Below are 8,192 nucleotides of genomic sequence, written 5' to 3' on the forward strand. Positions count from 1 at the left end.
CTTTTCGGAGAACCCAGAGCAGCACGCGCAGCACATCCGAACCTGAAGAGGTTTCGGCTGCATGGTTTCAACGCAGAATTGGAAAAGCGGAACCTCCAGCCAACTCTCCACAGAGTTTTGGGGGTACATCCTCTCCCCAGAAGATGTTATGATTGATCCAAATAAGGTGGAAGCCATTGATAAATGGGGCGAAGTTGGAAGTCCTCAAGAAGTGCAGCGCTTCCTAGACTTCACTCATCCTGTGAAATCGAGACATGCTGGCTCTCAGTGAAGCTTAGACGGAAAACCACGCACCCCACACAGAGGTTGGAACCACCCACTCACAGGTTGTCCTGAGGAGCCATGATTTCTCCAGGAGCTCAGTAAAGGGCACCGGGATCAGCCTCTCAAAGGTAGGGGAGGGTCGTGTGAGGAGAGGGTCTGAGAGGAGGAGCGTGGGCTAGGCTCTGTATTTGGGCTTGGCAGGGATCGAGAGCAGGGAGAGGGCTGTTAGAGGGCAATGCGAGGTGGGAGGGGGGTCGGAGATGGGGGCAAGGCCTGAAAAGTTCAGCTGCTTTAGATCAACTGTGCCAGAGAATCACTGGTTGAAGTGACTGAAAGCTCTGAGCTGGGGCTGGCCAAAATCCTCCCCCTCAGATGGGAACATCCCAAAAGTCTGCAGAAGCTCAGCCTCTGAGGTGAACGTTGTGGCCCAAACCTCTCTCTGCTCTGTACCTCACAGGATTCCAGCCGGCTGTTCCAATCCAGGAGGACACCTGTGCCACCGAAGTCTCCGAGCACCTGGGCAGTGAAGTGCCATTTAATCCCGCTGTGATGCACAGACCTTGCCCTGGCTGTCTGCACAGGGCTGAATTTCACCCCTTCCGAGTGTAAGGAAATAATTGGCTGAAGGCCTTTTTCTTTCTGGACGTCTGTCTAGTGGGAAAGAACCATGGGGATTTGTAACCTGTTTCGCTCCCATGCCTGGTGCTTCAGTGATGCAGAGAAGGGCTGATGCATTGGTTGATTTCCCCACCTTTTAATCTACTCTCTTCTTCTCTTTTAACAGTTATTCTAAGGGCCCCCCGTGCATCATATGGGCATTCTTCGGGGTGCAGATGGCATCAGACCTGCACCTGAATAAATAATAGGGACTGAAATATGCAGACACTAAAGTTCTGCAGCCAAATTCTCAGGAACCTTCCTCTTCCATGTAGGATCAGGATTTTGTTTTGAATTGTTTTATTTTTTTAAAAAAGTGCTAAGCAGATGCTACCCTGTAAGAAGAGGAAACAGAAGCAAAAACTGAAAGACTGTTACTAAAACCAATGAACAGCTGCAGAGAGTGGAGACCCAGCAAAGCAGACAAATGAATACTGTGAATAAATAACCTGAAAGCAAATGGGGAAGAAAACCTCCTCTGGGTAATTGTGGCTCTTGGGACCAAAATCAGGTTCCTGGTACGTAGCCTGGCTGAGATCATCCCTTTTCCCTGGATCCCAGACCTGGGATTCAAATGTCATTCTCTGTGTGGTGTCCTTATTTTATTCCTAGGGAAAGGATCCCCAAAGGAGGTGTAAGGATCCGGGACTCTAGTGTCTGCCAGAAGCTTCAGCCACCTTCACAGGTAGAAGTCACTGGCTTTCCTACAATGCCACTAGTGCTCTTCCTGCTCTCCAGATCTGCTCCCTCCAGCAGGACAGAGACACCCCTTAACTCCCTGAGTCCTGATTTCCTGCCATTCAAGGGGCTGAGGATTTGCATTGCCCCCACCCCAACCATCCGAGACTTTTCCTATGGGAATCTCCCTAGAGCAGGGGAGAAATCTGTTCTTCCATTAGAACCAGTCTGCTCAGTAAATCCACCCACACTGACCTCTTCTCAGCTGCTTTGTTTATCCGACATTAGTGGTATCTTTGGAAAACCCTTAGCGTGTTGGGGTGTGAGGTGGAGCAGGGGATGCAGGAGCTCCAGCAGATTCCCCTGAAGGACACCACCCTGTCTTTCTCTGGTCAGGTTAGAGCTCGCCCTCCATTGCGGAGGTGAAGACCAGATGGGAGCTGCTGGATTGACCTTGATGTGCCATGTCCTTGTGTGGATGAAGGACCTACATCTCAGGGGTGGCCAGCAGCAGATGTAACACACGTGTCCAGGAATGGGCTAAATAACCTACCTTGAGAGGCAAGTAAAATCGTGGCCACATGTAGACATCACAGGAATTGACCCAGGGTCCTTCAGCACAAGCCCCTCTCTCTCACTGTCAACAAATCCAGCTCCACCCACTAGACCACACCCCATTCCAGAGCCCCAGAACCCAGGAGCCCTGATTCTCAGACTCAGGCCTCACATCACAAGGCCAAACCTCCTCCCATTATGGGTGCTGCAGAAGGGACCATTGGCAAAAAAATACCCTCTACATTCCCCCTGTCAGTGACTGCGGCCACGGGTGACAAGTGAATGAGCTGAGATCTCCCCTGTGGGAATCCAAGGGGCTGCACATTTGGGGTTTCACAGGGACGGCCTCTGGCAGCCATTGACAGAGTGTTCCTGGGGGGAGATTTTCCATCTCTCACAAACGGTTTCTGTTCCCCCAGATCTCAGCCGCTCAGCAGAATGCGGGAGAGCCGAGTGCTGATGGGCTAGAGGGTCCCAGGAGTCGCTGTGCAGCAGGGGCAGGGTCTGCAGTCACCGTGGGCCACACCCTGCGCTCCAGACAACCCAGGCTGGTTCCCTGGATTGCAAAGGGGACTCTGGCTTGGGGAATCGGTGCTGGTGCCTGTGTCCACAGCTGGGATGTTTTCCTGAGGCTACTCGATAGTCCAAGAATCGCCATGAAAGCAAGAGGAGAATGGACATTAGAGAGCGAGGCCGGGACCTCTGCGGGGCTGCTGCAGTCAAACATCCACAGCCGGAAGAGAGACGATGGGAAACGCACTTCGCTGGCTGGCCACAGCCGCAGCAGCTGTCTCAGAAAGCTCTGCTCATGCTCCAACCAGCAGAGGCAGGACGAAGAGCCACACAGGGAGAGCCTGGGCTGCAATTAGCAAGACACGTTTTTTTCAGTGGATTATGCTGTCCTGACCGTCTATTTCCTGCAATGTGCACATCCAGCCTCCCTGGCTGACCTCAGTGGGAGTTAGGTTCTCCGTGCCCACAGGACAGGGCTGGCCTTACCAGGAGGCGAACTGAGGCGGCTGTCACAGGTGCCAAACTGTGGCAGGGCACCACTAGGACCCAGAGAGTAGAAAATTGTCTGGTGCTGGTGCATATGTTTTCTCTCTGCTGTAGATGCACAGAGCTGGTGGAGTGCTGTGCTGGAGGAAGGGGACACAAGAGACATAACAGGCAGGCAGGAGAAAAGGGGAGAGGGAATAACAGAAAGCAACAGGAGCTGCACTGAGAGAGCGGAGGAGGAGCCTCTAATGTACCTCTTGAGCACCCCCAGGAGTCTGGACTAACACCAGCTTGTCAGGGAGCTTCCTATTTCCTGCTGCTTCCCTGAACCCGCTTGAGGAGAACAGGCAGTCAACTGAAGTAGTAGGAGCCGAGTAGGCCCTTAAGACGCTGATCTCTTCCCTCGCTCAGACCCTGCTACCAGCCTGCTTATTTGTCCCCTGCCACTCTAGCTGGCACAGAACAGCAGTCATGAGTGAAAGAAGAAAACGCCCCTCTGGGGCAGCATTCAGAAAAAGCAAGAAAGCAAAGGAAGCTTTTCTGTCTAAGCAGGAAGGAGCTCTCCTGAGATACATAGACACAAATGTTCACGTTGAGCCTTCCGGCCCCAGTGAGGATGTGAGTGGTGAGGAGATGCCTGATCTTCCAGGTAGTCAGAGTGCAGGAGACCTGGCAGCTACTGCAGCATCCATATCTCCATCTCAGATGGATGTAACCATGCACATTCCTGGAGAAAAGTGTAGATCAGAGAAGAGTGTGGTGGAGGCACAAGAAACAGCTGCTGCTGAGTTCAGTTCCTGAAATCTAGATGATCCAGGACTGTGGACCCACTTGAGCAGTAGCCTGAGGGACTTCCTCGTACTGCCTGGGCCACAGCGAGTGAAAAACTTCATGTTCCCCAAAGACAATGAAAATAGAAGTTTCCATCCAACACATTCCTGGTGTGAAATCCCCAATGGTGACAAAGTGGAGAGGCCATGGCTTACGTACTGTGATAGACCCAGGCCAGTTGGGTACAGCAGAATAGCAGAAGGCAGATATACTGGCCACTGGATTAACAGTTTTCTGTTCCCTGACTGACCAGAGCAGGGGCTGCTCCAGGCTAATGAGAACACCTGTCTCTAATTAACCTGTAATGAATCAGGTGAGGCCATTAAGCTAATGTGACCACCTGACTCTAATTAAGGCCCTGCTGATACTATACAAAGGGCTCACTCCAGTCAGGCAGGGGAGTCAGGGAGCCAGAGGAGAGGAAGTGCGGCTGAAGGGCTGGTTACTGAAGACACCCTCAAACCATTGTTAAGGGAGCCCTAAGCTAAGGGTGAAGAAGGGAGAAGCAGGAGAGCTGTGGGGAAGTGGCCCAGGGAAATGTAGCAACTCTGGCAGTGAAAGGTTGGCTGCCAACAACTGCTACCATTAGGGTCCCTGGGCTGGAACCCGGAGTAGAGGGCGGGCCCGGGTTCCCCCAACCCACCACTACAGGAACAGCTCCTGGAAGGGGAAGTCAGGTCCCTGTCAGGACAGGAGGCTGAACAGAGACTGTGGGAGTTCTCTCACCAACCGCCTTGCAGCCTATGATGAAAAGGGCTCAGTAGACTGTAACCCTAACCCTGGAGAGAAGGGCTACGTGGAGGGTCACAGTGAGCCACTGAGGCAGCATAAACCACCTAGAAGTGCAGGACCCACGGGAGCAAGGGCAGAGCTCTGCCACAGTACTCAAAACCCCAGAATGCTGCATACTGTTTTTGTTGCAAACTCTTCCAGTCTAATGTTCCAGCCACACTGAGTTCTACAGGAACAAAGGACTGGACAAATCTGGCTAGGAATGTGGCATGCCACGAGAAGGCAGCCAATCAGCAGAGAGCATCCAGAGGTGGAAAGAGCTTGAGATGAGCCTAAGGTTAAAGGCCACCAGAGCTGATGAGCATCAAGGGAAGATTGCATCAGAGTTCTGAAAAGGCTCTTTGCCATTGTGAGGGGGCTTGCTACCCAAAACCTAACACTGCGGCACTTCAGTTCAGCTGCATGTGGTTTGGACAGTACTTGCTTTTTAGGCAAAACAATGAATGATGCAATCTGAAGCTGGTATTGCGTCATACATGATATGCATTGCATCATGTTATTCCTAGAAGTCATGGATGATGCAATCATAATGAAGCTTACATCACTCTGCTGAACAAATTGCCCTATATCAGCTCTAGAAATCATACAGTGTCGTGCTCTCTTATTTGTCAGTGTTTGATTTTGCAAAGGGACACATTTCTGTTTAGCCAAAGTGAGCAGAGATGCCTCGTACTTGTGTGAACAGTGCAGATAACTTCTGCTATGTTTGTGGTGAAGTGACTTTTGCATCACAAAAGCGCAGTATAACCACTATGGTTAAGAAAGCCTATCACCTTTATTTTGGCTGCAAAATTGGAGATCAGGACAAGAGATGGGCCCCACATATATGCTGCAACACTTGTGCAACAAATCTTCGCCAGTGGTTGAACAGGAAAAGGAAATCTATGCTTTTTGCAGTGCCAGTGATTTGGAGAGAGCCAACAGATCATACCAGCAATTGTTACTTCTGCATGGTGCCTCCAGTTGGGAAAGGTGTGTCAAAGAAGAAAAAGTGGACTGTGCATTATCCAAACATTCCATGAGCTATACGCCCAGTACCCCACGGAGAAGGACTGCCGGTTCCTGATGCACCAGAATCATTCTCACTTGAGTCAGATGAGGAAGAGGAAGAGGATGAAACTTCTGGTCCTGAACCATCAATGTCACAGGACCCACATTTTCTCCCATCCTCCTCCTCTGAACCACACCTCATAACACAAGGTGAACTGAATGACCTTGTCAGGGATTTGGAACTACCCAAGAGTAAGGCAGAGCTGTTGGGCTCCAGACTACAGCAGTGGAATCTCCTGGCAGGTGATGTTAGGGTTTCCATGTTCCGTGACCGTCAAAAGGATCTTGTCCCATTCTTCTTCATGGAAGGTGATCTTGTAGCCTGCAACAACATCGATGGTGTGATGGCAGCCCTCAACATCGTTCACTATCCAGATGAGTGGAGACTGTTCATTGATTCATCGAAGACGAGTCTTAAAGATGTTTTACTGCATAATGGCAATGTTTTGCCATCAATTCCAGTTGGTCATGCAGTCCATATGAAGGAAACCTATGACAACGTGAAACAACTTTTGAGGTGCATAAACTATGACCAACGTCAATGGCAGCTTTGTGGCGTTTTGAAGGTTGTTGCTCTCTTGCTTGGTCTGCAGACTGGATACACAAAGTACTGCTGTTTTCTCTGCGAATGGGATAGTCGTGCAAGAGATTCCTACTACATCAAGAAAGATTGGCCACTCCGACAGTCATTGGAGCCTGGGAGGAAAAGTGTTCAGCATCCACCACTTGTTGAATCAAGGAAGATTTTGTTACCACCCTTACACATCAAGCTGGGTCTGATGAAGAACTTTGTCAAGGCCATTGACAAAACACAAGCAGCTTTCAAGTACCTCCGTGGACAATTTCCAAGGTTAAGTGAAGCTAAGATAAAGGAAGGTGTCTTTGTTGGTCCTCAGATTCGTGAACTTCTTTGAGATGATGCATTTGACCATGCACTGCGTGGCAAGGAAAAGACGGCATGGAAAGCCTTCCAGTTAGTGGCAATAAATTTTCTTGGAAACAAGAAGGCAGACAACTACAGGTTGTTGGTGGAAAACCTCCTCAAGGCATACAAAAGCCTTGGTTGCAACATGTCACTAAAGATACATTTTTGCACTCTCATCTAGATTTTTTCCACCGAACTGCAGAGCAGTGAGCGACTAGCACGGCGAGAGATTTCACCATGACATTGCAACAATGGAGAAACGCTATCAGGGCAAATGGAGCCCATCAATGCTTGCAGACTATTGCTGGACAGTGACAAGAGATGCTCCATTTAATGAATACAAGAGACAAGCCAAGAAGCGCTGAGTAGACACTGAATAGGACTAAACTATGTACATAATAGTTTTTTGCCTTTTGTTTCATAATAAATTTTAGTTAGATAACCCTTTTGCTGATTTTTAAAGTGTTACATAAACAGGACAGGTGAAATATTATCATGTAAAGCAACCATAAACACATGAAAAGACCTAGGTTTACAATTTATGATTAAAACTCTACTATCTACACAATATACATAGACATAAAATGTAAAAACTTAAATATCTTAGAAACAGTAGCCAATCAGTTGTTTTAATTGTCATATTTGAATTCAGCACATCAAAATACATAATAAATACCACATTTTATCTCTGAAGCAGACGACTTCTCAAAAATTGTAGACCAGTGTAATTCATAATAAATGACTATTCATCAGAAGAAAGAAAGAACGTCCTAGTTCTTACATCTCCTGCTTTCTTTGTATGTGTCAGTCTTCCTTAGATCATAGGGGCTTTGTATCAGGGAGTGTCCTTACTTTCTCTGTCTTGTAAAGTGCACACTAGTGACACTGACCAGATAAATAATGGAGACATCGCACACACAAAAAAATAACCAAGCCCTTTGTTATGGAGACTGTTCTCCTCAGTAAAGCAAGCTATAAACATTAGGAAATGCACAGAGGACTAAAAGGCTGCAAAGTGAAGCACTCTCAAGTTAGGAAATACCAGAATAAGCATTGCCTGTGCAACGTTAACTCTGCAAGAAATGAGGCAGGGATCCTACAGGCAACAGCCTCCTTCAATACCCAGCCCCAGAGCAGAAAACCCTGTGCGCTGAATAAGGCAGGGGTCCTGTGGGAAAAAATTACTATGGGATCATGTCATTAAAGTCTGCATCATCCTGCAAATGCACAAGAGGACTGAATTGAGGGTGCCAGGGCAACAGTTCTTTGGACATTTGCTAACCTGAGAATGCTTCACTTTGTAACCTTTCCATCTTGTTTAAAGCCTTGACTTTGTATTTTCCTATGATTTTTTTGATGAAAGCAAACATGAGTAACGTTAAATGAAGGTTTTTGTTTGTTTATTTTTTTTTTTTTTTTTTTTAAAATCTTAACTCTGTGC

General features: G+C 48.3%; 1 long non-coding RNA gene across 2 annotated transcripts; it reads left to right on the forward strand.

The window, feature by feature from the left end:
* Positions 1-345: 345 nt before the first annotated feature.
* LOC120395107 lies at positions 346-2,291 on the forward strand. 2 transcript variants are annotated; one of them, XR_005592473.1, is made up of 5 exons: positions 346-392; positions 722-869; positions 1,049-1,439; positions 1,534-1,606; positions 1,996-2,291. It is a non-coding gene; the product is annotated as an uncharacterized LOC120395107 (long non-coding RNA). The 2 variants fall into 2 exon arrangements; XR_005592472.1 differs by lacking the exon at positions 346-392 and having other exon boundaries at positions 630-869.
* Positions 2,292-8,192: the final 5,901 nt, after the last annotated feature.

Source organism: Mauremys reevesii, unplaced genomic scaffold (assembly GCF_016161935.1).
Source record: "Mauremys reevesii isolate NIE-2019 unplaced genomic scaffold, ASM1616193v1 Contig94, whole genome shotgun sequence".
NCBI classification, from domain to species: Eukaryota; Metazoa; Chordata; order Testudines; family Geoemydidae; genus Mauremys; species Mauremys reevesii.